Raw genomic sequence first — 25,884 nt, 5'->3', positions numbered from 1 at the left:
TTCCCTCTTAAGAAATGGCTGTTACCTTGCCCATTTTTATCCTGAATTAAATGCAGATCTGCTGATGACAAGCTTTTTTTTTTTTTTTTTTAAATGTAAAGACATCTTTATTTTCTCTTCATTCTTTGTTTTTGGAAAGTCTTTTGGGGAGGAGTGGTAATTAGGTTTATTTATTCATTTATGTTAATAGAGGGACTGGAGATTGAACCCAGGACCTCGTGCATGCTAAGCACACACTCTACCACTGAGCTATACCCTCCCCTCCACCAAAGCTCATTTTAAAGATATAGAGTTCTAAACTGTTGGTTTTTATCCTTAAGAACCATGCAGGTATTATTCTGTTGATTTCTGGCTTTGGTTGTTGCTGTTAAGAGGCCTGCTAAACTATCTTCTTAAATGAATTATCTTCTTAAAAGAGTGTGTGTTGTACTTAATATGAAAGTATGTTATACTTTTACTCTGATGTTTGAAGGATTGAATTTCTCAAAAGTTAGTGTGTTTAGTATTCATGAGTCTTCCTGAGTCTCTGGATTGGTGTTTTCCTCTATTTCTGGAAGGTTCTCAATTATTTCTTCAAATATCGCCCTTGTCACTATGTGCTTTCTCCTCCTTTTCTAGGAATCCAATTATAAGTGTGTTAGCCCTCTTTTACTGTGCCAGATAAATTTCTTACCCTCTCTTTTGTGTTTCTCCTCTTTTTTGTATCTCTGTGTTACATTCTGGAGAATTTACTCTGACCTACCTTGCAGATTCTTACTTCTCACTTCTATCTGCATTTAATTTACTTACCGACCAACCCATTAATTGAGGTGTTTTTTTTTTTAACATTTTTTATTGATTTATAATAATTTTACAATGTTGTATCATATTCCAGTGTAGAGCCCAAGTTTTCAGTTATACATGTCCATCAACAGATGACTGGATAAAGAAGATGTGGTATATTTATACAATGGAATACTATTCAGTCATAAAAACTGACAACATTGAGTTTTTAATCGCATTGTCTAGTTGTTTGCTTTACGTATTAAGAAAAAATCGAATTCACTTTTGTATATTAACCTTCAGTTAATCCAAATTGTTAACTTAGCCTCTATTATTTCTAATTTTTTCTGTAGTGTTATTAGGGGTTTCTATGTAAATAATCATATAATTTCAGATAAAGACAGCTTATTTCCTTCATTCCAGCTTTGCCTTATGTTTGCAGTTTATTTTCCTATTGCAGTTGCTAAGACATCAAATATAATGTTGGGGGGAAATGCAATGACTTTTCCAATATTTTCCCACTAAGGTCACCTTTTCTATTTTAGAGAAACCCTTTATTTGGTTAAGGACACGCTCTTCTATTCCTAATATACCATGAGTTATATGTCTTGACTGTGAAAAGATACTTGATTTATCAACTTTTTCTCTGCATCGGCTGTGGAATTTTTCACCTTTAATTTGTTAATGTGGTGAATTATATTAATAGTTTTGGTATAATGGTTATTTTGGTTTTGTAGTATTAGTTGGGAACCATTCTCTCTTTTTAAAGTATTTGAAAGACTTTGTATAAAAATTGAATTATTTGTTACTTGAAAGTGTGGTAGAAGTTGCTCATTAAGCTGTTTAAAACTTGTGGTTTTAAAATTTTTGTTTGGTGTGTGGGTATTTCTATGTGTTTTGTTCATATTTGTTTGTTTTGAGAGATTTTAAACTAAATTTCAATTTCTTTAAATCATATGACCATACAGAGTTTTTTGTGCCTTCTAGAAGTTGTTCTGATAAGATATATTCTTAGTAATTTGTTTATTTTGTCTTAGTTTAAAAAGCTGTTGCATTTGGTTTGTTGATGTATTCTTTCATTATTATTTTTTATCTCTATTTTATCTTCTTCATTCAATATTGTGAGTCATTATTGTCTTTTTCCCCTCCATCAATTTTACCACAGCTTTGCCTATTATATTAGTGTGTTTTTTTCCCAAAGAACCAGCCTTTGTCTTTGTCGCTCTTCTCTGATTTATCTTCCTTTTCTATTTCACTGTTTGCACTCTTGCTTTTATTGTCTCTTTCCTTCTTATTTCTTTGGGTCTATTCCAATGTTAATGTACAAAGCTGTCATCTTTCCCCTAAAAATAGCTCTTAATGCATTCAAAGACTTAGATATTTAGTGTTTTCAACATAATTTATTTCTTAGAATTTTATTACTTGTAGTTCAATTTCTTCTTAGCTCATAAGATTTTCAGCAGTCTGTTTTTCAAAATTTCCAAGTATGATGAATATTGAAGATGTTTGTTATTAACATCTACTTTAATTGCGCTGTGAACAGAGATCATAATATGTATGGAAGCTATTTTTTGCAGTGTGTTGAGGCTTTTTGATAAAGTGTGTTGATATTTTGATAAATATCTGTGTGCCCTTGAAAAAAATTAAGATTATTTGCAGTAGCTAAGATATGGAAGTGATCGAATCTGTGGATGAATGGATAAAGAAAATGTGGTATATGATATGAATATCATTCAGCTCTAAAAAAGGAAGGAAATCCTATCACTTGCAATAACATGGATAAACATGGAGGGCATTATGTTGGGTGAAATAAACCAGACAAAGAAAGACAGATGCATGGTATCACTTATACCTGGAATCTTTTTTAAAAAAAAGTCACATTTATAGAAACAAAGAGTAAAAAGATGGGTTGCCAGAGGCTGAGTGTTGGGGGAAAGAGGGGGAGTTTGATAAAAGGATACAAACTTCCAGTTTTAAGATGAATAAGGTCTGAGGATCTAACATAAAACATGTGACCATAGTTGATAACACTGTGTTGTATCACTGAAATTTGCTAAGAGAGCAGAATTTAAATGTCCTCACCCCCCAAAAAGGTAAATATGTGAGGTGATGGATGTGTCAATTAACTATCCTTTCAGTGTATACGTTATCTCAAAACATCATACTGTACAATAAATATCTTACAATTTTAATTGTCAGTTACGCCTCAATAAAAATGAAAAAATTTAGATACCCTAAACATTGTTCCAAATTTATAGATATCAAACTTGATGATACCTTTTTTGCTCCTTGATCTGTCAATAATTGAGATGCGATGAAATCTTCCATTAGAGTGGCAGATTCATCAGTTTCTCTCTAGTTTCATCATTATTTTTATATTTAGAAGCTATATCTCCTAAATTTATAGTTGTTCTAAGATGCTGTGTCTTTTTGAATAATTGAATTGTTTTCATTTGATTCTGAACAATTTCATCCTTTTTAATTTTTTTGCATTAATATGATTTGGATTTTTTCACATCACTATGCTTGATTAAACCTGAGCGTCAGACCCATCCTTGGAATTAGGCTGGTGATATCAAAATCACCTAACCATGTGGATTAATAATGGAGGATGGACGTTTTCCAAGAGGAGATTAGGGCTTTTATAAAATGCATGAAATAAATATAACAAACTCAAAACCACAGCCAGTCTTCTTTTTCCATATCTGGCACCACGTCCTTTGTCCAGGGTTCCTCCTTCTTTGGAATTGGAAACCATATTCAAGTGCTACATGGCCTACACGACTTTCGTGTCTGGATCTGCGCTGAAGTGGGAGGATCTGAGGCGGGTTGCGGTAAGATCTAATGCTCTTCCTCCTTGTAATTTCACTTAAGATGGTAGGGTGAACGGCTCTTTCCAAACGTATTACTCCAGACTCTTAAGCTGGGGGAAATATGACTTCTTCCACTTTAAAGCTGATCATAAAGGAGATGTAACAGACCTCCAAATCCTTCTTGACAGATATCAAGCCGACCTCTCTGTTTACCTCCACTCATACTTAATTTATTTATATCACAAAATTCTCTGTTTATCTAGAACAGTCCTATTTTGTCAGTCTAAGAGACCTTAAAAAGTCAAGGATAGCAAAAGTGTGTTCGGTCTTACTATCCAAGCAATTTCTAGCGGATTTCTAAGAGTCTGTCAGCCTTTACCAGCTGCCCCTGAACACACTGGTGTGCCCTCTGGTAGGAAGAACATGAAGGGAAGTAGCAGAGATCCCATTTAGGCTGAGACTGAAACAGATGAGCAACAGACAGCCCTCCAGGCATCGCTCATTTAAGAGCAAAGCCAGCTTCCTCTCATGTTTTAGATTTCACAGATTCATATACAACAAAAGGCTTCAGTTTTTAAAGCAGAATTCTATAGAGCCAACACAGAGAATGGAAGCAAAAAATTGACACAGCATAATCTCTTTCCTGCAACTGGGGATTAAAGAGCCACTTCCATAATTTTCTAGAACTTTAAGATTCAGAATCCACAACTGCTGAATGACTGCTTGCTTTGAGCCCAGCAAACTTCCAATTCTTCCATTCCTTGCTATCCTGAAAGGTAAATAAATATACAGGCAGTTGCTTTAAAAGATCCTATTACACATCACTAGTATGTTTATGGATGATAGGAAACATATTACTATGCACTTGACCCCGTTTTAAAGCAATCTACATCTGTGCCAGAGACGCTATGCCCTGGTCCCTCTGATGCAACCCTTACAGCATTGACTGGACTGTGATTCTGATGTCAAGACATCCTTATCCCGAATCCTTCCCAAGTGTGCTCGCTTTCTTATTGCAAATTGTATGACAAAGTCAAAAGGAAACCCAAAAGGGGAACACATGGGGGTTTCCCATGTTATTAACGAGGTGGCTGCTGTTTAATCTTGAGGAACAGGTGGATTGTGCAGAAGCATGCCTGATCATAGCCAACCCTCTGTGCAGTGATTTCCATGCTGAAGACACTTCAAACATCATGAGGTAAGAAGCTCACACTGTGTCTTAAATGCGCCAATGCTGACTTACTTTCACCTCTTTTAAAATAAAGCTCAGTGCGTAGGATTAAACAAGAGAAGATGTCATCTGTCACAGCACTGGGGTTAATCATACTGCAGGTTTCTGTCTGTTTTTTTTTTTTTTTTTTTTTTTTTTTGCCCCAAACTGTGCAGATATATGAAAAAGGAAGTCAAAATAGAGTATTTTGTGTCTCCGTGTGCTTCTCCACTTACTTTCCTGGACTCCCAGATGGATAACTGCTATCTAAATTTGAAAAGCAAGCATACAGATAACTGATAACTGTTCACATAGCACCATTCTAACTAGCTTCCTCTCAAAAATAAAGCTGGCGTTTGTGATTTGTGAACCTTATTAGTAAGACTTCTATTTATTGAGTTTTTTCTCCAAGAGTTTGAGTGAAAGATTGTACATGGTTCAGTATGATATGCTTTTGACTCTTAGCAAGTATTTTCCAGATGGCTAGGGTCAGCGTTACCATCTCTAACTGTGAACTGTCTGTGAGCAGGAAGTTGATTTGTGGGAACAGATTTAAACCATTATTGTGCTGGCAGTGGCCTTGTACCTAACCCAGATGAACTTCTGGCCCCCAGAGCAAAATAAATGTGCACAGCTGAAGGTGACTCTACAGACAGCAAGAAACAGCTGAGAACAGGCACCATACAGGAAATATGAGATAGAGCTTTATTTCTTAATTTGTAAAATGAGAAAGTTGGTTTAGATAGTCTATGAGCTATTTCAAGCTCTAGACAGCGATTCAGTCTCTATTTTTTCCTGTAATTAATGTGTCTGAGTTTGAAGGCTAAAACAGATGAAGTCGTTTATCTTCTCCTCAAGAACTGGTCTCAGAAGGCCACAGTCTTTTAACACCAAGAGCTGACCTATGCATAGTGTTAATTTCCTAAGTCCCTAAGATGTTAGAACCCTCCTGTGTATATGCTATAAAACAGGACATTTTTGAAAATCGTCACAATGACCTTCACAATATGCTGTTTTCCTGTGCTTGCCCACGCGTCACACCACCACGATTCAACTTTGGGTTGAGTTACGTAACAAAGACGTTGGCTACGGCACACCCCCGATGAGCATGTTTGTCACTTGTGTAGGGTGCTCTCCATCAAGAACTATTACCCGAATACCAGAGTCATCATACAGATCCTTCAGTCCCATAACAAGGTACTGTACGTAACCTTCCAGCCTACCCGTCTCCCCCTCTTTTAGTCGGTAGAGCTGGATGAACTTAGTTCATCTAAGTAATATGTGAACTTACTACTTTCTAATGGGTCTTGCCTATTTTATACATAGCACATTGTGTCTCCTGTCCTGCCCCTCCCTCCTTCCCTTTCCCCATGGTAACCACGAGTTTGTTCTCTGTATCCACGAGTCTGTTTCTGCTACTTTCTACTGTGAAACAGGTCTTTCTGCCAAAGATCCCCAGCTGGAACTGGAATGCTGGAGACAACATCATCTGCTTTGCCGAATTAAAGCTTGGATTTATCGCCCAAGGCTGTTTGGTGCCAGGCTTGTGTACCTTCCTGACGTCTCTATTTGTCGAGCAAAACAAGAAGGTAACCTTGTAAACTGATGTTTGAATCTTGGCTCTGTCCTCATGTCTTCAAGTATTAAGATCAGAAATAGAAAATAAAAATTGAGGAAAACAAGAATGACCCAAGAAATGAGATTTGACTTCTACCTGAGCTGGGAAGGGATTGAGAAATCTAGATGGAAGTCCCAGGGAGCACACTGACCTTGAAGAAGTTATTTATCTTACTCTTGCCTGAGAATATTTATCTGCAGAGTAGGAATCATAACTCTGCTTCCTCCCTGCAGCCCGTGATGTTATGACAGTAAATATATTTGTAAGTATAGAAGCACTTAGACTTATTGAAGGTAAAAATATAAAGGTTATGTTATTAGCGGAGAAGTCATATATTTAAATGTAAGTTGTATACAAAGTAATTGACATAATAATAAATAACTATAGTCATCAAACAAATAACAATACAAATAAGTAAGATCAAATTTTCCAGGTTATTTGGGGACATTCTATGCAGCAATAATCACAGTAGCCACATGTTGAATGTCTACCGTGTCTTATGCATTTTAAAGACATTATGTTTCCCCTTGATATTCCAAGGACGTATCCCTGTAACAGAAGCTAACTAATTTACTGTAGCATAAGTCAGTGAGCTGCGGAGGTAGACTTGTCTGACCTACAGTCTTACCACTGTGCCCTGTGCCTCTGGCTGTGGGAGTATCTACTCACAATCTCCCACATTAGGTCTTTTGATACCTTTGTTTGAGGCAAAATAAGTGGCTGAATGGGCCACTGGGATGCAATACTGCAGCACCTCGCACGGCCTTCCAAATGCCCTTCCCGTGAAACGCTCTAACCTTCAGCCGGGCTTCGTATCCTGTTGTCCAGAGGCTCCCCAGAAAGTAACCTTTCCCTCCACTTAACTGTGTGTCCACATTTGCCTTTTCTTATATGCAGTTTTCCTCCTGGCCCCTCTTTGCACTTTATTTCCTTTATTCAATAAGTTAAAAAAAAGTCTCCATCTTTTCTGGTTCCTTCCCCGGTGCCGTTAAGGAAAAAGCAAAAGAGGGGAAAGATTCAAAAGATGGTCTGGCCACCAAAATGCTGACTGGAAACCACAGAATTCTCCAAAACTTCCTTCTGTGACTGTGAGGAACACGCAGATGAAGAGAATGGACCATCAGGCAGTAAGGACGAGCCTTGATGGTGCTACGTGAACGTGCTTTAACCTTCTTCTGGCCACTGTGTGTGGCCCAGGAAATGGCTCAGAGGGAAAGTGTGTTTACCTGTGCGTTGTAAGTTTAGAAAGCGTGAGGTGACTGCAGTATCTTTTGCGATGATCGTGATTTTAATGTCCACGGCTGGAGAACATAAATGGAGGCAGACCTGTGTATGAAGACTTTGTTTCCTTCATGGAAATAGAGAAGATAGACAAACAGCCAGCCCTATTGTGGGTGTTTTGTTGTTTGTTTGTTTATCTAAGGTTGTAACCTCAATGATGGTGGTCACCTGTCAGTGTTCATAAGATGCTTTTGGAACATAAGACTTGAGAGAGATTTGTGGTCATGATAGTATTTTTTTGTGAGGAGTGGGGAGTGATGTCTGAAACCCACTTTCAGAAATGCTAAACTGGGCAGTATCAGGGCAAGATTTTTAATGTTGGACTCTGCTCTGATGCTTTAGATTCTGTAATTAATTAAATTAACTAAAATTAATGTAGTTAATTAAACCTATTAACTTAGGTTTAATGGCCAGGACTCCAGTGTCTTATGTCCTATTTTGCTCGGATTGGACACTTACTTTCTCTGTCAGTTTCTGCATCTAATAAGACTTGTTAGAAAATATATATATATATATATATGAATCACTTTGCTGTACCCCTGAAACTAATACAGCATTGTAAATCAACTATGCTTCAATAAAAAATAATAAAATAAATAAGACTTGTTAATCTACTCATAACCTGATATTTTCCAAGTATTGAGCTAGCATTTGTAAAACTTCTGAACACTCAGATTGAAAAGCCTTGGGCCAATGCCATGTATTTTGACTATATTGATCTATATTGATTACATGGTGAGAAATTGTAGTCCGAGGAGCATTTCCGGTTGGTTCTAGGCACAGAGCATCGCCTTAAGCTTAAGTTTAGATTAGATCTAACCCAACTGATTCACTTGAGCTCCCTGATTCTGCCATCCAGATCCAAAATCCATCTTTTCTTTCTGTTTCCCTGATTTTTTTTTTAAACTAACTCAGGAAATCTTCATCTCTACGGGTTTTTTTTTTTTTTTAAACCCTCTTACAAAAACTGAAACATTTGGATTGGAAGCACTAAGCCAGTCTTTAATAATGAGGACTTGAACTGAGCTCGAATTGCCTGGGGAGGGAGCCTTCCTCAACAGAGGGCTTTAAGAAAGTGGGGGAAAGCAGGAGATCAGCTGCATCTTGGGACGAGGAAGGGGTGTGCTGGACATAGGTGGTCCTTTTTAGCAGGGCAGAGTTTTTTGCTTGTGTGTTTGTTTCTGTCTTGTTCTTGCTACACCACAAGGTGGCCATCTGAGGATAGTTTCTGGGCTGGCCTGAACTGCCCACAGCCGCAGTGTTCTGGAGTTCATAGAAATCCCAGACTTCCACTGGAGATTCTGGGCTCTGCGGGGCCTGTCCTGCTTGAACAGCCATATTTAGGGGGAGACAGGGTAGATTCCATATTATCCTTCCCATCTTATTGTTCTTGATTCAAAAAATCAGTCTACCATGCTGAAATTATTAGGGGAATTGTAATTTCAAGCAAAGAGGCTTGGATGCCACCAGGGTAGAAACTGAGTCATGATGTTCCCACTTCATTCCAAACCCTCTGGTGGAAATGGTTGAGATGCACTTGAGAGTTTCAGTTCTTCTTCTGACTTTTCTGCATTCTCCTAGGGTGCAGGGGGCCTGGCGGGAGGAAGGCCCGGGGGCCTGCCTGGTGGCGGAGCTCCTCCGACAAATGCAACAAATGTTGCAGTTATCTGGTGCTGTCTAAGCTCACAATGCACAGGCAGAGACAACACACAACTTGAACCCCAAGATCGCACATCCCGTGTCATTGTATTCATGCGGCATAACTGTGTATTCCAGGTTTGTCCTAAAGAGCCCTGGCAAAGGTATTTCTTCAGTGGCCTGAAGAACAAAATCCTGACTCAGCGTCTCTCCGACGACTTTGCTGGCATGAGTTTTCCTGATGTGTCCCGGTGAGTTAAGAGCAACCCTTCCCTCATCTGTGTGCCACAGCGTTCTTTCCACCATGTTCGCGGGGGGCTCACTGTAGGCCAGGCTCTGTGACACACCCTGAAGATACAAGAGGGCTTCAGCCTGTGTGCCTGCGACCTGGAGGTTAGCAGTCCATGTGGGACCGTTTCATCTCCATCCCAGGTGGCACGCTGGCTGTGAGTTCCTCCAGCGTGGAGTCACTTGACAAGTGAACATTCCAGATTTGAGGGGCCCTTTGTCTGCTGGGGGTGGCGTTTCCTGGGGCAAAGGGCACATAGTATCAGCCGTGTTCTTGGGCACGAGGCCCCTCTGTCCTCTCTTGCCTCACAATTACTTGTCTTCCTTCCCAGGCTCTGCTTTGTGAAGATGCATCTCATGCTGATAGCCATCGAACACAAATCCATGTGTCACGGTTACTGGTACCAGTGGGTCTTCCAACCTCTTCCGTTTCTTTGAGGAGAATCTTTATGATTAAGATTTTCCCAAACATGCAGCCGTCACTTAAGGTTTTTGGCATTTGTTGAGAGCCAGCCTGTTGGGCACCAAGGCTGCTGTGGTGCTGTTAATACTGTCTCTCACGACAGGGGTTAGAATCTAAGGATTGAGGTTAGAATGGTTACCCTTGTGGGTGGGCAGGAATTCTGCCTTGGTTCCTGTGGCCTTGCCCCAATTCCCTCTCATGATCAGGGGAGCGAAGAATTGGTCACTTTCTCAGATCTGTTTCTTCTAATCTATTACCAGATCTTGTAAGTCTTGCCCATGAAATAGAATCATTTGTGATGAAAATTCTCCCATAAACTCTAGCCTTAGAAACTAACCTGCGAAATATGGAAAAATGGGAATTTGACTGGCCTCATGGACAAAGTATGCTGTTAACCAGGTAGATAAAGGAAAGAGGTAACATTATCAGACCAACAGCATTTCCTGAAAACCCATATTGGATAATGTAAGAAGTAAGAGAAGTTATTGTATAATGAAAAAGAAAATCCAGGAAAAACAGAATCAGCCACAATGATACAGAGATAAAAGGTGCTGAAAAATAAGGAAAAGTGGGGCTTATGTGGGATGAGGAATAAGAAAGGCCTCTATGTTGGCTTATGTGTATTTTTTTAGTGGAAAACTGCCTTGAATTCAGTTGGAATCAGTAGATGAGATAATGATCCTGATTATGATTTGCTGGCCCAGTGGCCTCGGAGAAGTGTCCGTCATCTGTAAAATGAGGAGATCACATGAATTAGTCCCTAAGACCCCTTCCAGCTCTAACACTGAACCCTTGAATTATAGAGAAATAGTCAGGACTCAATAATTTTTGAATGATATCCGATGGGCCATAAAGGGATGATTTTATTGGAAAGAAGAAGCAATCTTTCAAGTAGGGAGGATGTGGAAGATACCTGGGCGAAAAGAATTGGTGAGATACTGTAGAAAGTAAATCCTTAAGCAGAGAGTGAGGAATAGTGTTAACTGGCTGGCTACATTTTATTGAACAATTCTGCCACGCTCAAGAAAATGTCAGACTCTAAACCCATGTCAAGTCTCCTTTCTGCTAGAAATAGGTCAGAGGAAAGATGATGACTTCTTCCTTAGCCTCATTCGCCAGGCCATTTAGGTTTCATACTAGCTCAAAGCTTGATCAAGTTCAAACATCTTTGGCCTTCCCCAACCTGGGTTACACATCAGAATTATTTGCAAAGTTTTAAAGACGTATAGAATTCAAAACCCCAATTCTAACTTTATAAAATCAAAATCTCCAAGGATACCAAAATCTCCTGTGAATTTTTTTAAGTCCCCATGAGATAGTCATTTTATTCACTGACCTTCAGAAACAGTTGGACCAAATGCTCCTAATACTGTTTCGACAACTAATATTTCTATAAACTTTATTAGGATGGTTGGTAGGACATGGTAGACCAGAAACATGAATAAGCAACTGATTTCTACACGTATCCAAGGCGCCCTGGTGCTGCTTACTAGCTAGCCATATGTCTGCCCCCACTGAAAGGGGCACCTGCTCCAACATAGATTTAACTGTGTTTTCTCACCGAAGAGTCAGATGCCTCAAAGGGATGAAATCCTGATCGGGCAAACATACTGACATCAGCAGTCTTACCTGATCGCGTGTTCACAACCAACACTGCTGTAGACCCTTCTCTTCCATCAACTCCTGAATCCTCACAGCGATGCTGTAGGAAGAGTATAATTAATAGGCCCATTTCATGGGTTGGAGCTCAGAAGAGTTCAGTGCTTTCCCCAAGCTTACACCACTAGCAAGTGGCAAAGCGAGAATCCAAACTCGGTCTGGCTCAGGGCACTTCCGTTCACCAAGCTGTACCAAACCCATAGTCACTGTACATGGAAGGAACGTGGGGCATCGCAGTGCGGGGCTTGAGGCAAGTACACTGGAAAACTGGAGGGAAAATCTACCTTTTCTCCCCTTTTACTTTCTCCCCTAATTGATACAGTCGACCATAGGACTTGCAGACGCCCTGGACAATGCCCAGGCTCTGTCTTAGGGAATAGCTTGCCACCTGCTGAGAGGTAAGGCTGGGTCCGGCCCCCATCAGGTAATGTTCCAAGTTTGTTCCACTGGTGAACTTTCTCTAGGAGAACACGTGGCTGTGATTCACGAAGGGGAGAGTCAAGCGATGACGGCGGTTTGGGAAAGTCTTCAAAGGAGGTTCGCGTCTTCTTTCAGCTGCAGCCAGAGACACGATCATGGCAGTATCTGCATAGCTAAATATTTAACATGGGTTCAGAGGACCCTGCCTTTAAAAGAGGAGATACGAAGATATAATGGAGCTCAAGTGAACATCAACCAATGGCATTGGGGCAGGGGAGGCACAAATCCATGTCCTTTCCTTTTCAAAGTGCAAAGCAGTCATTCCAGTGACGTATTAATATCAGTCAATACTCAGAAAGTGCCAGACACTGTCTCAGGTAATGATGTACTTGAACACAGCCATTCAGCATCTTTCTACTCTTGGCCTAGGGCTAGAGAGCTTTCGTTGCACCCAGTCTTTTATTTTTGCAGGGCTATCATATGTGCAGGTTACTTTGGACTCTCCTAACAACAGACTGAGCTTTGCCCAAATGAAGACTTGAACTCTTTCCAACGTGAGTAAGAAAGAAGGTGTGTGTTTTCAAGGAGGCAAGGAGTCCTTTCATGACACGCAAACGAAGGGAGGGGAGGTAGAGGGTAACAAGTCCTCACCATACTGGAGGTCTGAACTAAAGGAAATAGAAACAGGAGATCCTGACCGACACAGGGAGACATGCAAGGAACTCAAAGAGTCACGGTGGAGTCCTGCCACGTGGAGTGTCATGAATGAAGTTTGTAAGACAGTGTTTTCAAACACACAGACCATAAGGAAATAGAGAATCAAAATATTCAAGTAGTGTGGAAGGAGAAACAATTCACCTGGTTCCTGCTCTCAAAAATCTTGAAATCAAGGTAGACGAAAGTGAAGTCAGAAGAAACATACAAGTTGGAAAATTGTACAGGCGAATAGAAGGAACTTCTGAATCCAGCTCATTAAGTAGACGTATCTTAATTTTAGGGGGCAAATAGCCAAAGGATGTACAGACCAGTATGTACGACTGGTCTGACCAGAAGGGTGACCAGAAGACTAGCCAGCATGTGGCCGTGGCCTGTTTGGCATAAGATAGCTGAAATTAGCAAGGCGTCACAGATCTGAGTTGGTTTGACCATTTCTGGTTCAGGGTTCAGTCCAGGAGGAGCTCCTCCTCCCTCAGCTCAGCGAGTGGGTTGTCACCTGGCTCCACTCAGCCTATTCAGCAGCAATCAAATAATTAAATACAGTCGCGCTCACATTTTCTGTTGCAAATTTTGGCGGTAGATGATTGAGTCCCATGAACCCTGCCCCTTAGAGAATCCATTGGTAAAGACAGAATGAAATACCATATATTGCCCTGGAAATAGGAGGGGGAAATTACTGTTTTTTATTTTCTGTTCCCAGTGGTCTGATACTAAATCCACCTGCACAAGTGAAGCTCCATAAGAACACATTAGGGTTCTTTATCGCTGAATCTGCAAAGGATGTCAAAAGGTAAATTTTTTTTTTATTACTTTACAGGGACAAAGTCCTAAAGCAAATGCAATCTAATGTCAGGCAGACTGAGTCTGTGTGGTACTTCCTTCCATGTGCAGCCTCACATAAGTCATTCTTGATTTGTTTGTCTTGTCCAGAGCCTTCTTTTACTGTGCCATCTGTCACAGTGATGTGAATACTCCAGAGCTAATTGGAAAGTGTGGCTGCAAAAGCAAGAATCATCGGCACATGGCAGGTAAGCGTACTTTCTGTCCGGCAGTCCCCAGCCCACCTTCCAGGGGGTGTGGCCAAGGGACAGGGAAGGGGGAGTCTGTCTCTTAAGACAAGTGTCCATTTGAACTTGGCCAAGAATTGGCAGGTGTTTACTCACTGGGCATCCAGGACCTGAGAATCAGTCTTTTAGAGCTGGAAGAACCCTTACTGGGTACCTAGATCAACCCCGACACAGCCAGGCAAATGCATTCTGATAGAGCTTGAGTCACGTGATTCCCAAGTCACACAGCCAGTGGGAGGCCCCTCCCAGCTCAACCCCAGGCACGCTGGCTTTTATCCTGCTGCTTTTTTGTTGCATCGCACTGGTCTTCCCACCTTCAGTCTGCATCTGCATGCTTGGTTGGCCATAAAGATGCCACCTCATGACCCTTTGTATTAAAAAAGTCATTGGGTTATCACTGACATACAACATTGTATAATTTTAAGGTTTGATACGTTTATATTGCAGTGTGATTGCTGTGGTAGCTCTAGCCAGACACCTGTATCATGTGCATAATTAGCATTTCTTCTAATGGGAACAACACCGTTCCTTGAGGACTCTGTTTCCTTCATAGATTGTAGGGAGTTTAAAGTTTATTCATTCTGACCCAGTGCTGAGGAAATGTGACTTTCTCTCTTTTCTCAAATTGAACCCGAAATAGCTCACCAATGACCCTTTTCACTTCACAGCAGAGAAAGGAAAATGTATCTCAAGCATGCATGATAACTGAGTCCCTTCTGGCTTAAAACAGTCTCTTCCCGGTACATTGAGATTGTTTGGGTAAAAATCCCAGTGTTGAAACTTAATCAGTTCAAAGTCTGAATTTCCTAGCAAGACTCTCATCTCTACGGTTCTGATCTTCTGCTCGCCCCAGTGGTATTCTATTTAAATGCAGAAGTAAACGTGCTTAGCATCGTTGTAACCTTGTACAATTGGACAGCCGGGCATCATCTCGTGCAAGTCTTTGCTGGTTCCTGAGATCTGTGCCAGCTTCTGTGACCTCTGCATTGGCAACTCTGTTCCTCCTGGGATTGGGTCACCTTCGGTCGTTTGTTACTGAAATCTGTCGTCCCTGCCATGGCCTCTGGTCTGGAGGTCATCAGGGCCCCTGTACTCCTAGCCTTTATGTCCTAGTCCATATGTTATTTGAGTCTCTCTGCTGTGTGAGAGTTTCCCATCTCCCCACATAGGTATGTAGGCTTGTCAGGATGCAGGAACCTAAGTGATGCCTTCTCGGGCTTTCGTCCTGCTTAAACACACGTGCCGCCTTCTCTTCCATAGTCATCTTGCCTCGTTACCCAACACTCCTCGGAGTGTGCTGCGCACCAAGAATCCGCATGAGAAGGACTTTCTCCCCTCGCACATCACAAAACTATCACATTCTCCTTGCCTCGCTACCCTCTCACCATCCGGAAGCACTAGATGTGTGTGTTGGGGGTGGAAGGGACTGAGTCCTTTCTCAGGGGTCCAGGGACTGCCACTTTTTTTTTTTAATAATAGCTTTATCAAGATATAATTCAAATACCACGAAGTAAAATACCATATGCTTTTAAAAGGTCCAACAATTCAGTGGGCTTTTTGTATGTAAGCAGATTCATGCAACCATCACCACGGTCAATTTGGGAACGTTTTCCGTATCTCAGGAAGAGACTCCATACCCCGTAGCAGGAACTCCCTGTTCTCTTCTCCCCATGCCCCTGGCGACCTCTAGTCTACTTTCTGTCTCTAGATTTGCCTCTCCTGGCCAAGTCATAAAAAGGGAGTGACACCTGACCTCGCTGCTAAACTCTCTTCCTCTGCTGGTATCACACCCAGCTCTTGGGCCGCACTAACTGGCTGCTGATGACTCTCATTTTTGACAGTATAAATGGCTCCATCACACTGTGTGGTTTAAGTTGAGCCCCTTTGCAGGAGTAATTTCTGAGGCCAGTCTGACGGTTGTTCTGACCCTGAGCACTTACTAGCTGTCTCTCTCCTGCTTCTCTGTAGTAAATTCTGGCCCGTGGTTTACCTTGTGTTCTCATGGGGCACAGTGTCCTCTTAATTATTTGCCACCAAAATCACCATTGTTTTCAAGAGCAGCCTTGGGCTTGAGGTTTTCCACACTCTGTTCCAAGTAAAGCCGGTTCCCTCGGGAAGAGCATCAGTGCTTTCCATTCTGGTGGCCCGCCTCCCCCTCCAGGCAGAATCTCTGAGCCACCACCCAGGAGCTGGGGGGTAGAAACAGTGGCCCCCTTCTCTCAAATTGACACCTCTGCTTTTTGAGGAGGTCTCTGGGCCCTGGTGGGAGCTTCTGGCCTTGGTTTGCCTCTCCCACTGTGAAGCCTCTGCCTTGGGTGTGAGCTGGGGTGAGAGTAACCAGCACACCATGGTTTTTCACCCTGTGACGCCAGGGCTGGCCCTCTGCCCCGAGAACGAGGGCTGCGTGGAGGAGGGGGCCTCCATCCTCTTGACTGTACTCCCCTGAAACTTAGCCTCGGCATCATGAGACATGCTGGTACCCTGCCCCTCCCAGAGACACACGAGACACACCATAGCCCTTGCCTGGGAGCCGGAGGGAGGGGGGGCTCTCTCTCTGTTCCTGGACACACTCATCCAGAATGGGGCATCTGTCACACTTGGTTGGGTTTGGAGGAAAGGAAACAATTTGTGGCTCTTTTGCCTGTGGCCCTAATCTTCCTAAGATTTGGTATAATTTTTTGTATACATTGTCTTTATTTGCTGCACACCTGTAGGGCAGTTCATTATAGAGATTTTGAATGGGCGTGTGTGTGTTAATAATTGTCACTGGTTACTGCTGTTTTACAGGCAGGTGCATGGAACTTTTCACGCTTCCATCCGCATGCCAAACTAAAGGCTTTGTCCTAACCCTATCTATTTCCTCTGACTCTTTGAATTTTTTCCTTGAAAACCTAAGACAATTTTGAGCAAAGAAAGAAGCTTTTCCTATGTCATTTTCTGAACTCTGCATTGCATGTAGGGTTTGCAACTGCATGCTTGAGTCTGAAGAATATTGTTAATTAATTGCAAAATGAAACTTCTCTCCAACTGCGTTGTTAACTTGCCTGGCACATTGAAAAGGTACCTGTGGAGTTTGTCACTGCCTTCCAATACTCTCCAAGAGGAGGGTGCTTTGATTCTAGAGGACCAACAGCCCTAATCTGGATTAAAATATCCTCAGAATAAGGAAAGCTTATTTCCTGGACTTAGATGACTTAATGGAGATATCGTTTTAGAGCATCTAACCCTTTATGTCCTGTTATTGATATGTAAACTGGTTTTCATAGGGAACCTGATGTATAGATAAGAGGATTCCATTGTCAAGTCAGGTTTATTTCTCATTGTAATGTATTATTTTTTCCACTGAGGAGAACAAAAAAAGAAAAAAGAATACTGTTAATTAAATGAGTTTCAAGATCCTATTTTGGATTCAGAAGTTAAAACACTGACTCTTTTTACACTCTACAACAATCTGCATCTTTCTTGAGGCAATGGAAGAGGCTGACTAAATGGAGAAATGTCCCATTAAAGAAGGTATGAAGAAGAAAGAAAAAAAAATACACTTAGAGTATCATCTTATTACCAATATCTTTATCCCATATAGAAATTTAACATGATTTCCTTCAGTAGGCCCATCCCTGTAAACAGTGTACAAATCAAACTTTTGCAGACAAATTATACACACTCATATGCATGCACTGCTCAATCGTTTTGTGAAACAAACATATTTTATAAATTGAATAATCAGCCCTTTATTTAGCTGGCTTTCAAATGTGGTTTTGTTATAAATATTTTAAAGCAGGATGTTAGTTGCCCTAGTATAAAGATGGAAAGATTTTTGTATAAATAGAAAGCCTCTGTCTTCGTATTTGAAGACTGGCCAAATTTTACCCATTTCTATGACATGCAATTTATAGGGAAGAAGTAAGACTTTCAATTTACAATCTAATATTGGAGTTTCTATGTAGTGATCGCGTGCCCCGGACCTTTCATTCTTCTCACAGTGGAATCCTTTTTCCTCTTGCTCCTTACCGATCCTCGGGCACCATGTCTGCCAAGCCTGTCCCACTGTGTCCAGGAGGATCCTGCTGCACCTGGTACCAGGACCCTTAAATAGCAGGCCGTGAGTGAGACGGCTGTTCTTGACTTTGGTTTGCCAGATGGTGGCAGCAGAGTACCATGAAATGCTCACGGGTCTGGCAGCGGGGGACTGCACGTCTGTGCAAATCTGAATCTGCAGAGTTAGTTTGAGCCAAAATGTGCCAAAGAGAACATCATTGCAGAAGGGGACTGCTGGGCCTTATCGATTTAAAAGCCATGATAGTATCTTGGAAATTTTCACTAAGAATTAACTCTTCAGAGGGACTTAGGGACTTACCAATAGATGAGCAAATGGAAAATTTACTGACTTCAAGTTGGTACGAATTTCAGTTTGAATATTTTACATTTCAGAGCCTGATGAAGTGTGTCCCCAGTCCATTCCCTTTGAAGAATCATCTCTTCATTAGGCTAATTAAGCTTGCTTGGTCCCGCCACCTTCTTCCACGTCTTGTACTCAGTCAGAATTCAGAAGAGCTGAATTCCGACCACATCCGTGCCGCTGATTGGCTGTGGTTTGGGGAAGACATGTTACCTTTTGGGGTCTCAGTGTCATCATTTCAAACTGGACAGTCCTAATCATCTTTATGGCCTGTTTCAGTTCTGATGTTCTGTGATTTATAATCCTTCTTCTTTGATGATTTCCATTTCTTTCTGAACTAGAACCATACCAGAGTGTCTCCACTTAAATTCGTAGTGTAGCATCTTAGAGAGACGGCATGGTGCGCTGGTTAAGAGTGTTGCATTCTGTGTTGGTGACTTACCAGCTGTGTGACTTTAGGCACATCATTTAAGCTCTCAAGGTGCTTCAGAGTTCTGTAAAACACTGATAATAATATTACACATCTCAGAAGATTAAATGAGCGTATTAGTCCATAAAGAGTATACAAACTGAGTAAATTAAAATAAAAAGCATGAAGACCCGTTCCTGGCAAATAGTAAGTACCACATAGATGGTGATTATCATAGTACCCATGGGAACATGCACTCAAAAAGAATCTCATTATTTCTCTCATCAATGAAACGCAGGTGAAATATGAACTGGCAGAGAAGTCCTGGTAAATTATATGTATTTGAACCCGTTTCCTGATGTCTTTTGGATTCCTGAGCATGAAGACCAGTAGGGCCAGCCTCCGGAGCAGCGGGAACCATTGTCTTTCTGCATTTCCACTAAATGTGATTAGATGGTTACTGGGCAGAAACTTCCCCAGCGCCAGCTATACAATTCACTGACTGCCATTACACCACTGAAATCTCTGCTGCCCAAGGGATCAGAGTGGTGGTCCTCAGCCAGGGCAGGGAGGAACACATATGAGCTGTAGAGAGAGGGGGCCGCATGAAAATGGCCTTAGGGAAGTTGTGTCCCCAGTTCCCCTAATCCTCCGGAGAACTGTTTGAGTCCCCCATAAAATGTGAATTTTTGCAATGGAGTCACACCTAAAGGAGAGGGGAATTACAAAGAGGAAATTGGAAGGAGGATATGAAACGAGTCTGGGACAGGAAGAAATGATAAGAAACTGTTTGAATGGATGGTCCAACCTTGAAGTTACTCTACTTCACTGTTTTCTTTAGGTTTGGCTCTGGGTCACTTTTTCCATATACATCCAAGACTAATTGACCTCTTTAAGAAGGGAGTCACCCTAGCCAGTGTGCCCTAGGGGTGACAGTTGCAAACCCAGAAGGTTGAGATCTAATGACGCCCATAATGACTCTACCAGCTCATGTCTCTAGCTTGGCTAGAAGCCATCAGAGATCTGCTCCTGCATGAGTGACCTTGGTGGGAGAGAGATCCGAGGTGTCCCTAAATGACTCTTCTTCTCCAAAGCAGAGTCAGGAACCACATGTCCACTCAACCCCAATAAAAAGGAAAGCAACCTGGTAATAAGTCTGCAAAGACCAGTGTCTTGAGTTCCTGTCTTCGTGGCAGTTGCCATTGGTCTTGTAGTCAATCCTGTGGTTGACGGTGGGGCTCCATTTCTCCTGTCCTCAGTGTCCATGTCCCCCTCGGCTGTGGCCCTCATTCTTTCTCATCCCAATGATTACAAGCACGTCCTAGCTCATTCTTCTGAATTTAGCCTCTCTTCATGCCAGTCCATGCCATCTTCCACGGCTATAATAATTGTCTTGAAGTTCTCATCGTGAACAGATGTGTAAATTAAGAAACAAATAGATGGATGAATGTTATCCCTACTGTTGCGAGGCGAAGGCAGCGGCTTGGTCTCCTGTCCTGTTGCTGCTTCAGCTCCTGAGAGCCGTGACTGGTAAATACTAAATTCTATAAATAATTGGAACAATTTAGCTACGTAGTGAATTGGAGCAGATTCAGGATTATCCAGATAATGCAGGAATTATTTTCGCTCACTTGGACTATGATAAGATTTCTTGAGGGAGACGGGAGTAGAATTATTGCTGTCCTTACGGAACTCATGTATGAGGCATGTCTTAACGTGCAGTCCTGTTGTCTGGCAGGGAAGGGAAATGTCTGCCTGTAACTGTCCAAGAAATCAGTTCTTGAAGAAGAGAGAGAGATAATCAAAGTACTGGCCATGCATAGGACTTTTTTTTTTTTCAGTCACCCATAGGTCTTAGACATCTTAGATGCCATGTCTTTTGTGATGTCTGCTGCTTTATATGGAAAACATTTTCCATATTTTTAGAATATGTGGAGGGAAGGAGTCATAGTAAGCCATGGCAAGCCATCAACAGTCTGATTAGGGCATTAGACCAAAGTCCGTTTTGTTTTTCCTTTTCCTAAAATATGAAAAAAATAACTACTTGCATGCCGTCAACCGTAGATAGGTAAATAAAAATATAAATAAATAAAGTGATCAAACTGTCTGAGAAATCAGGGAAACTTCAGTTCCCTCCCTGCTGCCTTGAGAAAAGGGGACATTGCTTCCTATTGTTAGTTTATCCTTTGCTTTTCCTCCCCAACTGTTTGAAGCAGCTTAGAAATTGGGCAGAAAGGGAGGAATGGGTTGTTGCACGTTCTGTCTACAGCCTAGGAGAGCAGGCGCTTGGAGACTTTTTTTTCTTTCTTTTTTTTTTGGAAATTCATTAGGATTATAGAATTTAGACCTGGAGGGACCAAAGCGATGGTGTGGACCAGTTTTCTTACACCTTCAGGCAGCCAACGACACACACCAGAGACTCCAGCAGCCCTCCTCCCTCCTGCTCTTCCCAGCCCCCACATACGTGCACGTGCTTCCATAATGATGAAAGCTTCCCAGATTATGCCAATCACTCATGTGTTTTCAGGAGAGATTTTGTTAAGTAAGACACAGGGGACGATTCAAAGCTTTAGCAAAAATTTCATGAGGTTGTTACCTAGCGCTCACTTCACCCACCTACCCCAACTCCCGCCTTTTTTTTAATACCTTGCAGACGTTGTTGGCAGGAGAGTTTGGCTCTGAGGAAGCAGAGACTTCCCGAAAGGTCTGTTGCTCCCAAGCCAGTTAAGGCATGTTGCCTTTTACATTCCAGAGCTCAGCTTCCATCACCCATCCTAAGCCGGCTAGCCTTTAAAGACTGACAGTTGGTAACACGTTAGTCCTCGCTCAGATTTTTCTTCAGAAGTTCCCTTCCCAAGCCATTCCCCCAGGGCAAAAGGTAACCACAAAAGAAGGAAACATCAGTCAACCTGAAAAGCCCCATCAAAATTCCGTATGTAAGTGAAGGCTTCTGAGGATTACGGTTACGGAGCAACCTTACCCCAAACTTGGCTCTTAGCACACCTGCGTGATGAAGTGACTGCTGATTTAAGCCGACAAATCACATATCCCAGGGATGTCCCTCTTCTTCCAAATGTGTGTTTTGACTTCGTTGATAGTTTCTCCAGATCAAAATTGTTTAGAAAGAACTACATCAAAAGGAAAAGGATTCCAAGATATCTCTGTGGCTCTTTCTGCCTGCCCTTGTCCAAAACCTGGTGAGATGTGGGTTTAAAAGCTTGTTCCAGGTGAACTCCACATTCTGAGTCATCTAAGTACAGAGAGATTCTTAAACTGACACAGGAGGAATGGTTATGTCTCTCTTCTCCACGTAGGTGGGCAGAGGAAGGGGAGGAGCAGTGATGGCTCCTCTCGGACTTTGTCCATCTCCTTGATAACTTCTTCCCAGGCAGTCTCCCCATCTCTGATTACCTGGCAACCAAGTTCAGGCAAACAGATAATGAAGGGTTTTTGAATAGTGAAAGAGAAGCATTTAACTTCCAGAGCATCTTTTAGAATGTTCTTTTTTTATCACCATACCAAGTGTCAACTCTTATAGACCAAGGATGGCTTCCTAGCCCAGGGTGTTGAAAGGGTTCCTAGGCTTAATCTCAAGTCTGGACTAAGAATGGCATGATGAAGGGTCAACATATGGGTGCAGGAAGAAGTCATGACTCGTGTGTTCATTTTTGTTTTTGTTTGTTTTCCATCTCAAAGCAGCTTCCTGTTGCTCATTTAATTATTAAACTTCAAACATTCTTGCATTTATCCTCAACAGCCCCCCTCTTTGAAGTCCCAGTAGTAACTCCATTCTGCAGGTGAGAAACTTACCTGCTTCTGTGTTATTTCCAGATGTGGACATTCACAAGTGTTTTGAGATAGATCCCATGTAAGATCAGGTTTCTTTAAAAGTTAAAATTAATAGTAAGGGAAGCCTTGAAGGAAAAATTAAATGAAAGGAAGCAATATCGAAGGAGCCTGAAGGAATTACAGCCTGACCAGTATCTGTAGAAGGGAGGAGGTGACTTGTATAGTAACCTTCTCTTAGAGTCCTGCAGAAAGGCTCTCCAAATGCTGCACTCCTGGGTGAGATGGGAGGAATAATGGATTAGAAAGGTGCCGAGTGGATTAGAAAGTACTCAATAGGTACTTACTGCAAGCATACCATATGGTATTAAAATTCTCATAATCATTTTCCACGCGCTCTCTAACTCTGTAGAGGGAAATTAAAGAGTTTTTTTTTTAAAAAAATTTGATTGAAGGGTAGTAGATTTACAATGTTAGTTTCAAGTGTACCGCAAGGTGATTGAGTTATACATATACATACATATATATTTTTTCTTTTCAGATTCTTTTCCATTATAGGTTATTACAGGAGACTGAGTATAGTTCCCTGTGCTATACAGTAGGTCCTTGTTGTTTATCTATTTTATATATAGTAACATGTGTCTGTTAAGCCCCAACCCCTAATTTATCCCTCCCCGCCCTTTCCTCTTTGGTAACCATAGTTTGTTTTTCTCTGTAAACGGTCATCTTAGAACTAGTCTGTAGCTGAGGATTCCCAGCTTCTCCTTAGTCAAGAGCCTAGAACTGTCTCAGCCAGTGGGAATGGTCCAAAAATCCCTTAGAAAGAGGTGTCACGCCAACTCACCAAGACTGCCATGCTATTACAGGGCCAGCGGTCACGGTGACAGCAAACAACCTGAAGGAATATCCTGGCCCAACGAGACGGGACTCCAATCCAGAGCCACAGCCAAACATGTTGAGCAACTTGAGCCTTGCCACCAGGTAAGAGCCTCAGAGGACCCCGGTCCCCTGCGGTTTTCTAAGAATCACTGGGCAGTCAAAATTTGACTTAAAACTGGAAGATGTGCTTTATCAGCTCTTACGCTGACTAATGCAATTATTCCTCACCAACATGAATTCACCCCTACTTCTCCCAGTACCACTGAGCTAAGCAAATATACCTCCCCTCATCGTTGCTCAAACAGTGTATACTCATGACAACCAAAGGTTATGTGCCCAGTTTGCTTTCAGATCACCTTACAGGCACTCTGGAAATGTGGATCGGGGCAAAATTTCAACTCTTTCCAAATGTATTTTATTCTATTATTAATCCATCCCTTACTTCCAACAAATTGATAACAAGATTGCGTTTGGTTTTAAATCTGCAAAATAAGACAGCAAATTCTTCCTCCCCTACTCTTTTTTCCTACAGCTCTTTGGTCCATTAAAACCCTGATTAAGCCAAATGCGGGGCTGGAGGTGGAGGGTGATCTGTTTCGTTAATTTTTAAATAGAGGGTTGGTCTGAAAGTTCTATCACCCCAGATTTTATTATGAATAAACTCTCTTATATGCTGGCAACATTTCAATTTAGTAGCTGTAATATACCAGGTAAATATTTAATGACTGAGAATTGTGATGGGCTGTGGGTAAGTACTGCATGATCTGCAGAGCCTAGAAATTGTGCTCTGGCATTACACAATGTTAAGTGCAAATGCTGTGTGATCGTGGGCAGGGGCTTTACTTCCAGGTGTCTCAGTTTTGATATCTCAAAGGAGTATAATAGGAAAGAATACTCTGTTGGGTTTTTTGTAATGACGGAATGAGAGGAGGTATTTAAAGTGTGTTCCTTGGTTCCTGGCTGAGAGTAAGTGCTCACTAAGTGTTCCTTATTGTTGCAATTATCAATGATTGTATCAAGGAAGGTGTGCAAAATTGAACTGAATATGTAGTAAGTGCAGAAGCCTCCAAGGATGTGGATTTTGAAATAAATCCTTGCTCTTGTCTTTGCTATAATTCACCTTTTCCTTTTGATGCATGAAGAATGATGCTTCCATTTAACTGAGGATTCTGATGGCCGTCCTTGCTTTCTGCTCCAGGGTTTTATGAAAACTAAGTGAGATGATCTGTGGGAAAGGATTAAGAACTGTTTGGAGGAAAGGTTCTCTGGAGTTTCAGGAATTCATATTTTGCCTCACTCTTAACGACCAGACTAGCATTGAGATTTGTAGATTTTGTTCCTTTTAAAATGGTTGGTAAATAAGTTATGTATTGAGTACCTCTGTACGCCAAGTGGGCACCCTGCTTGATGTGTTCGTAGGTGTAAAAGTCACGTTTCCATGCCCATCTTGGGTAAACAAGATGAATTCATGTAAATTAAATCAGAGGCTAAATAAGGCAGCAGCCCTGCGACTGCTCCACTGATGAGTCTGGCAGGAGGTCAAAGAGGAAGAGGTCCATGGGAGTTGGGTGGATTGTTCCAGAATGTTTCCTGCAGGAAGTGGGATTTGGGGAAAGGTAAGAAAGTGGGGATCTCAGTTCCTGGGAAGGAGGTGACATGGGCAAAGCATGGGGGAAACGTGGAGCCTTCCACGCACCAAGGAACCTGACTAGGAAGGTGAGACTGCATGACAGGCTGAGAAGAAACATCCCAACTTTCTCAAGAATACACTCTGGGCGATTGGTATCGTGCATGCGCAGATTGATGCGTGTACGTGATGTTTGTGTTATGCAAAGTAGTTACAAACACATGATTCCAATTTGAAAAGTGTTTTGGGACCATAAAGATGACACCCATGGTGACACATAACATGCCCCCACCCTGTTAATGCTTTTATTTATTCTCTCCCATGCCTTCTCTGCGACCGTAGAGGATGGGCGAATCATGGCCACACAAAACCCACAGAAAACCCTTCAGTCTGCTGTCAGCCATCTAGTTTCACTGACTGTTCCCACTGCTCTTTAACACAGATAGAGACCAAACAGCTGACTCATGTTGTCCCCATTGTCTTTAATTCCTTTATTGCCCACAATAAATAAGGAAATGGTCTAAAGCAGACTTCTAAAAGGCGAATCGATCCAGGTGGCCTGGTCCATCCTCAGACTGGACCCATCACCCTACATATGGCTGGAGGATCCCTGAGTATGCTTGAAAGCCCTGAAAGAAGGTCAAAGATAGTGATCGTTTCCCATCCAGATCGTCTCTAGAGATGGTGCTTGATTCACTTGCTCCTCTTAATTCAAAAGCAGATTCTCATGCACTCACAGTGCTTAAGAAACTAATCAAAGCCACACTGTGGATCAGATGGTCATCTACACTTCCACAGTTAAGTGCCATCTGTAGGTGAATTTCTGTGACGTTCCCTCTAGGGAGCAG

At 41.8% G+C, this 25,884-nt stretch overlaps 2 long non-coding RNA genes across 2 annotated transcripts; both read left to right on the top strand.

Annotated features, from left to right (window-relative positions):
• The first annotated feature begins 6,229 nt into the window (after window positions 1-6,229).
• On the top strand, window positions 6,230-10,657 carry LOC135318900 (uncharacterized). The gene is made up of 3 exons (XR_010377325.1): window positions 6,230-6,374; window positions 9,461-9,573; window positions 9,943-10,657. It is a non-coding gene; the product is annotated as an uncharacterized LOC135318900 (long non-coding RNA).
• Window positions 10,658-13,578: 2,921 nt separating this feature from the next.
• On the top strand, window positions 13,579-23,547 carry LOC116149129 (uncharacterized). Its single transcript, XR_004132741.2, has 3 exons — window positions 13,579-13,659; window positions 13,800-13,897; window positions 23,397-23,547. It is a non-coding gene; the product is annotated as an uncharacterized LOC116149129 (long non-coding RNA).
• The last annotated feature ends 2,337 nt before the right edge of the window (window positions 23,548-25,884 follow it).

The sequence above is a fragment of the Camelus dromedarius genome, chromosome 22 (assembly GCF_036321535.1).
Source record: "Camelus dromedarius isolate mCamDro1 chromosome 22, mCamDro1.pat, whole genome shotgun sequence".
Taxonomy (NCBI): Eukaryota; Metazoa; Chordata; class Mammalia; order Artiodactyla; family Camelidae; genus Camelus; species Camelus dromedarius.
This window is presented reverse-complemented; position numbering and strand designations above follow the sequence as displayed.